Source organism: Dermacentor andersoni, chromosome 9 (assembly GCF_023375885.2).
Source record: "Dermacentor andersoni chromosome 9, qqDerAnde1_hic_scaffold, whole genome shotgun sequence".
Taxonomy (NCBI): domain Eukaryota; kingdom Metazoa; phylum Arthropoda; class Arachnida; order Ixodida; family Ixodidae; genus Dermacentor; species Dermacentor andersoni.
The window spans coordinates 98840358-98847887 of NC_092822.1; the positions used below are offsets into that span (position 1 = coordinate 98840358).

Below are 7530 nucleotides of genomic sequence, written 5' to 3' on the forward strand. Positions count from 1 at the left end.
TTACGCCCTTGTTGTGGCTGACTGGCAGGCCCCACGTACGAACCCTAACCTAAACTAACATAACCTAACCATAACTAACGTAACCTAAAGCTTTCGCACTCCGGTCATCAGTGCCGCTAATGGCTAGGCCGTCGCGTTGTGCAAATAGTAATTTCCAGTTGTCCCGCACAACGTGGCACAGGTTGAGATACCCTCGTATTCACAAAGGAACCTCAACTCAAATCTCTGCCGCCCCTGAACCCAATTAAGCGCGGCGCTGTCTCTCGACTATGAAAGACGCTACGCTTCTCAAGAGTTGCTGCGACCCGCCGTGGTTGCTAAGTGGCTGTGGTGTTAGACTGCTGAGCACAAGGTCGCGGGATCGAATGCCGGCCACGGTGGCCACATATCGAGGGGCGAAATGCGAAAACACCCGTGGTACTTAGATTTAGGTGCACGTTCAAGAACCCCAGGTGGTCGAAATTTCCGGAGTCCTCCACTACGGCGTGCCTCATAATCAGAAAGTGGTTTTGGCACGTAAAACCCCATAATTTATTTTATTTTAGTATTACTGCGTTGCGTCACTATAACGTAATGACCGCTTCTATCGGGTGGTGGCACTGCCAACAGTTTTTTTCTATGGAGTGTTGAGTGGATGAAGTTTCTGGAATACGAGGGATAGTGCTTGTCCTTCGCAAAATCGGTATGTGGACGCGCTGGCAGTACGAAAAATTGTACGCGTACCTCTAAAGGAACTCCGCGGTTGTTGGGTCCAGTATCACAGGCGGCATTGCAGTACGTGATGGGGGGAGGACCCTGTACTCTTGATTCGCGGCACTCCCACGACCGAGGCTCATGATGGTGCTCTGGGTGCGGCGCACTCTCCCTCGATGTTCCTTCAGCAGCCGCCGTCTCGTTCCCGCTGCTGCTCACGGTTGACGCGTACGAGAAGTGCGCTAATAACGCGTCAGGGTACAGGGTCGGCGGCGTCGAAGACATCAGGCTGACGGACGTGTGCGAGCTTCCGCGAGGTCCCCCGCGCCCCTAGTTAGGGAATTAAATGATGCAAAGGCGTATGTCGATGGCGGGGATTCAAGAGACGGTTCGAGCAAGGCTGTACGTATAGATGCAGATCCTTGGAATATACTGGCAGTATAGCTACGTTGTTTTGCACGGGAGCACAGTTCTTCTTCTTGTCCTCTGATCTTCAGACCCATACCCATTATGGTTGATGGCTAAGCCTAACGTACATAATTTCTGATGAATACAGGAATTAATTTTCACTACCAATTTTTCCAAAAACGGATAAGCACACTTTGTACACAAACCAGAAGTAAATTGAGCGTCTTGTTTCTTTATTTCTTGTCGGAACGCGTGATTTAGAACAATAATGATGTCTTTGAGACCAATGTTAGATACTATGGAATACGATTCAGGAACCAAAGCAACGCCCTACATTCGAACTCGCTATATAAATCTTAGGAAGAAAGGAACAGAAAGCTGACGAGTAAATACTAAAGGCAGGTAATGTGACGAAGAGGGGAAAAAAGTTTTAACGTTGTAATGCAGGATTTTAGAACGTTTTCTATAAGGTTGCAGATATTTTTGCGGCTGTATATCTTTCATGTGAGTTCCATCAAATATACTGCTTTTAAATAGTCGTGTGACTCTTGTGAACATCTTTAAGTTCATATTATTCGCTCGCCCTTGGCCTCGTTAGCGAACGATGGTGGTGCTCCTGCGACACAAGCTGGGTGCCTCGCCTTTTCATTTCATTTTCCTTGAAGACACTGCGGGGGCGGGGTACGCGTTACTGTATTACAGAACCGGTGTTACATAAATATATCGTAGTTATGGTTGATCTCTCTTTCATAGGAATCGGTTGAACATGAAAACGAATCGTGCCTGCACAGAAGCTGTTGCACGCTTGCTTCGTAAGCTCGCGGTCCGCCGCAGCGAATGGCGCATGTTTTGCGGGTCGGCGACCGTGTTTCAGGTTTGATTGGCGCGCGGCGTCCTGCTTCCGAGTGGCTTCGGCGAAGGCACGACCATTTTGGACCGGCTCCGTAGGGTCTTGGGCAGCCATTTGAGTTGCGATGCGCGAAGCTTCAGGAAGCTTCAGGACGGATGGTTGTTATGAGCGTCTGCTTTGGAACATTGGCGGTGGGTTCCGCCACCAAGCTCTTGCTGTTATACTGCTTAATGTCCTACCTAAGTTAAAACGAAGAAAAAAAAAAGAGAAAGAAAAGCCACCGTGAATTCCCATAACCATATTTTGTTACTCCCTATCGTGAAATTGGTTTTCGTACGTCTGCGTTTTTGTCGCTTCCCTACTTTTCTTCCGCCAGTCTTCCAATCGGCTCTTACTAATATCTATTGCGGACATGTTTACTTTCCCCCGGCTCTCGTTGAACCCAAGGGCTTCAAGCAGGCCAGTGGTGCCTAGATCTCCTAACAGCACCTCTAGCGGCCGCTCCTGCAAAAATGCGCGTTTTCTTGTTGGAATGCGTCGTTTTTCGCGAATAGCTAATTATAGAGGCAATTTTTCAAAACACGCGTCTAGTAATTAGATTCTACGCCCCTAGACAAACATATCATGCAAGTGGTACCAATATTTGCGACCAAAACCTCGTTCCAAATTGATTACGAAGCTCGGGAGCCTTTGGACACGTTCAAATTTTTGACGCCATTTTTGGTCAGTAAAAAGCGCTTTGTGATGAAACTACTGCATCGATTGTTACATTCAAGTGGATTTATTGAATTCAGGGACTTAACTTTCAGCGGGTTGCAGCAGCAGCTCTTCAAATGACAAAAAGAGCTCTTGCAAAATGGCATTTACCATAACAAGGCCGCTGAATTCCGCGTGGTAGGTATATAAATCTTTCTGCGTCGTCTGCTGCACCTCGAAGCAATAGCCGAGCGTTCCAAACGAGCATAGATCCAAATCGCATATATCGCGATCGTGAGTTCGCTGGTTCGAGCCCCCGCTGCGCCTGGCGTTTGCACAGTGAAGCTGCATATGGGTAATTTCGAGTGGATCGATATCCGTAGACCAAAAACGTGGGCCGATCCCGAAGATAGTGCAATACCGGGCTGACCCGCGGCGTAGGTGAAGCAGGCATCACGCACTCCGACAACTTGCAAAAACAAGCTTAATAACTTGGGTCCAAATACAACCCGTATCAGATATCAAGCTGATAAAAACAGATGCTACACCTTGACCCACGTCGACCATGTCTACCTTCGCATCACTCTCTCTTTGTCGGCGTTCCAAGCGCCTGTGGATCTCCATTTTTTTTCCCCTTCCGGTCTCCCCTGGTGGCGGTCCCGTCGAAATTTCACGCGTGTCTAGTTTCCTCCGGCTCTTCGGGGCGTTGGTCCTGTTGTCCATGCGAATAAATAAATGTGACCAAATGTATATATAAATATAACACAAATGAGGGAGCTTGTGGGGAACCAATTTTGTGTAATCTGTATTGTGTGGGACCGCTTGCGGTTTTCAAGGGACCTCGCCACCATTACTGCACTGCAGGACGTCGAACAACGCACGATCGCCTTGACTAGGGTAAGCAGTGTGCCCTGGGAAAGCCGTGAGGTGAGTGTCTGTTCTACGTGCCGGGATTTGTTAGTGAAAGGTGCCATGCCGCGCTTTGCAACAATACATGGGTATGTATACCCCCCGATGGCTCATCATCCTCCAAGGCTCAACATCGCGCATGGAGGAGCGACTAGTCGCTTCTCGCCTTGCATTTATTTGCATACGGTGTCTCACGCACGGCAATGGACAGTTCGCCATTAAGGGTCCTATCGCCACCTTCACAGAGTGGAATGGCACTGAATTTTTTTTATCACTTCGTTAATGTTGAATAGGCCAGTTCACCTCCAGGAGGCATGTTACAAAATGCAGGCCTTTTTGTTACGGTCCTTTATTTGTTTCTATCTGTACTAACTCTTTCGCATAAAAATATAGCCGGCTGGTTTTATGAAATGTCAGTGTGCTCCCAAACTTCTTTTTCCGTTAGATAAAAAATATTTTAGACAATGAGCGCGGATAAAGTGCTCTCTAACGTTTCGTTCTTTCTGAATTCGAAGATTTCTGAAGAGACTATTAGGAAGTGTGTTTTGTTTATGGAGCTCAAGTGAAAGCCATGTGCGATTGTGATGCTGCTTCGAATCTACTTGAAAGAAAGTATAGCATCCAGTGTCCACAATTAAAACAAACATGAATAATACGATGCGATATACTGACCCGCCGCAGTGGTTTAGCGGCTATTCATGGTGTTGCGCTGCTATGCACGAGGTCGTGGGATCAAATCCCGGCCGTGGAGACCGCATATTGATGGGACTAAAATGCAAAAACGTCCATATCCCGTGCAGTGGGGGCACGTTAAAGATCCCCTGGTGCTCAAAATGAAACCGGGATCCCCCAGTACGGCGTGCATCATAATCAAATCGCAGTTTTGGTACGCAAAACCCCAGAATTCAATTCAATTAAACGATGCAATATACATTGCCATGGAGATATCACCTCATAGTGGAGGGTAGAACGATGACATAGTTTCTGAAATAACGTTTCGTTGAAAATTTTACGAACGCCGCACCTTAAGTCAGATGTGTGTCAAAAGCTTAATTCGCGTCGGGTAACTACAGCTTCATCCAAGCTGTTATGCTCATGCGTGTTTTTATGTGTCTTTGGAGAGCGAGAAGTGACACTGGCTTTAAACCTATACAAAATGGGATTCAAACGTGGGTAGCTTAGCAAAATCATACGCAAAATCAAACTGTGTTTAAATTACAGGCAATTACAATTAATGCGGCAGTTGCTGAACGGCAACAGCTTCACTAGAAATTTCGCTATTATTGCGCAGGGTCGCACGATGGCTGTGCGTATTTTGGATTGTCAGGTTATATCTGGATAATGATTCAACCGTATATTAAGAAGAATCAGAGAAGAGTGCGTCTGTGATGCCCCTTGTAGAGTAGCCCTTTGAAATTTTACCGTGAAAATGGCTGTAGATTCTCCTGACTTGTTTTCTCCAACCGCTATATGATTAGAGGAGTAAGCATTTAGTGATATTTAGTCCACCAGAAGCTCTTATGATTGACAACCCTGAATTCCCCCTTTCTATCATCTTCCTCCTTCCCAAGCAACCTTACAAAGGTATCCCACAAAAAAATACCTTGCTCTAATTAAAACTTAAGGGGCAGGTTTGGCTTGGGCACTCTTATATAAATAAATGGAAAATCAGCAATAATTTTTTCTCAGCTAGCACTTTACCAGAACTGATGAGCTTTGTTCAACTTGAAAAAAGAAGTTCAAATCTAGTGATTGGTGAGAGCGACTTTTCCATTTAGGCTGTCAAATATTTTTTGCAAACGTTTATAGAAAGTGAGAAATTTCAAAAACGAAACTTTAGGTTTGCAACTCTGTACCTCAGGAATGAACCATGATATCGAAATTCTCTGTTAACCGCACCTCATTATGCATCTAAAGCAGAAAAAGATAATGTGCTATACACTGTCCTTACATATACAACTAATTTGACATAACTTCTACAAAACGCTTGCAGATATTGTAACAAATTCATAGACCTTGTGAATTCATACATCGAATTTGTCCGCTTCAGGTGCTCAAACGGCTGCAGTAAACATAAATGCGATATATTGACACGTGTACTTATCTTTATCGGGCAACCACGTTTCGCCGCCTAACAAATGTAATCGCACAGCGTGGGACGCGCCTGCATGTATCCGAAGTTTCTGGAAAGTTATCGATGCTTCTATCCGCTGTCTGTTGTCGCCGAACCTTATGTTATCTGATTTTATCACCTGACGCGAATGGTGTAGAACTTTGTGGAAGGCACGCGGGTCCGAACGATTAGTCTGGAACATTCGACGACTGCTGTATAAAAGCGGGCGCGCTTCACCCGGGGATCAGATTTTCGACGATCGCCGACCGTGTTCGCCGCTATCGTTGTGCTAAAAGTGTAGCCTCTTTTGTGGGCACAGGTTCGCCCAATAAAAGTTAGTTTTGTGTTTCACAGTATGGCTACGGTGTTCTTTGACGTCACGACCACGTGACAATATGTTTTACATGCGGAGTTACCACTTCGTAAGCTGTGTGCTTCTATTATTTAAGACTTTGAGTTTTCGGAAATTCTTGTAAAATATTACATGTATTAAATAAAAAATCTGCTTTTTCTAGTCCCTACAATTGAACTTTCGCTCCTAAGTGAAACGAAATTCATTCAAATCGATCCACCGGTTTTCTTTTAACGAGCACATTTAATCTTTACATGTATTTGAATAGGTAGGAATGGAGCTGGCCCGAGCTAAAGCTTTGTCTTAAACAGTGCATCATGCCGGCTCTATATGAAGTCCATTACACAGAACGTTGGCGCATAGGCAAGCTCGGGGCCATAGGTGTGTGCAAATAAATAAAAAAATGAGCTCAAGAGAAAAACAAATGTTCAGTGGAAGCTTCGCTGGAGCAGTTATCTCGGTCAGACATCTCATTCGGAATGTCGACGAGCTGTCTGGCCACTGGAAAATGGGAAACCGAAAAAGCTTGTGGCGATGCCGCATGCACACGCAATGTCACACAATCTATAGAAAATCGGACGTAAGCGTGGGGTGGACGTTGTTTTCAAAGCCCCTTGCAAACCCTCTATGTTGTGCTCCCTAGCACGTGACCAGAGCAAGCAAAAAAGCGCGAAACATGCATGCATGTGGGAAGAGACACCCAAGGACACTTGCGTCACTGAGGTCGTTTACAATACTACGCTAAATTGCGGTGAGGTTTACATAGGCCAAACTAGTCGATGTACAAACGACCGACTCAGAGAGCACTGACCATCTTTGAAGGCTGTAGTGGGTGGTATGCACCTATACCTCCGCAGAATAAAGATTGCGGTTGCACACCGATCTTTGACAATGCAGCGATTGTCAGCGAGGGTAGTGACACTCCGGTGAGGGAAATGATTGAGGCTGGCCAGATATATGCGCACACTCAGCCACGTGCGTTAGTGTCCCGTCAGTAGTGCTGACAGATAAAGAAGTGTTATCTTAATAGGTGTTGGGTATTTTCTGGAACTTTTGCATGCGAATGTGTGTGAGCCTTGTATCTGCCTTTTGACTGCGCATGCGCGCCCCCATCGCTTGCTCGGAAACTATTCATTAAACTTCAGTGCAAGGGAGCGCCTGTCGTGCCCTGATAGCTTTTTTTTTTCGCCCTTATTCCGCTCAACGACACAGCATGATGCACCCACTGGCTCAACAGTCAACGATTCTGACTTGAGTCTCGTTGAAAGACTATCCATTGTGAATTAGCTCAGTACATAACTCGGTGCACGTTTATGTGAACTTGTGCAATTTTTATGCTCTTTGTTCGCGTCTGTTTGCAAGATTCTTTTTTTGTTTTGTTCTGTTCTTCATGCCGTCAGTGCAGCTATACAGATTGTTCTGGCAACGCACACTGCAGTGTTAATGGACGTTGAAATGTCATTGATAGAACGCGCTCTCACTAAGCATACTGTGTAGCAGACCATACCT

At 45.8% G+C, this 7530-nt stretch overlaps 1 pseudogene; it reads right to left on the bottom strand.

Moving 5' to 3' along the window:
• Positions 1-3034: 3034 nt before the first annotated feature.
• LOC126528675 (U2 spliceosomal RNA) lies at positions 3035-3214 on the bottom strand (annotated as a pseudogene).
• Positions 3215-7530: the final 4316 nt, after the last annotated feature.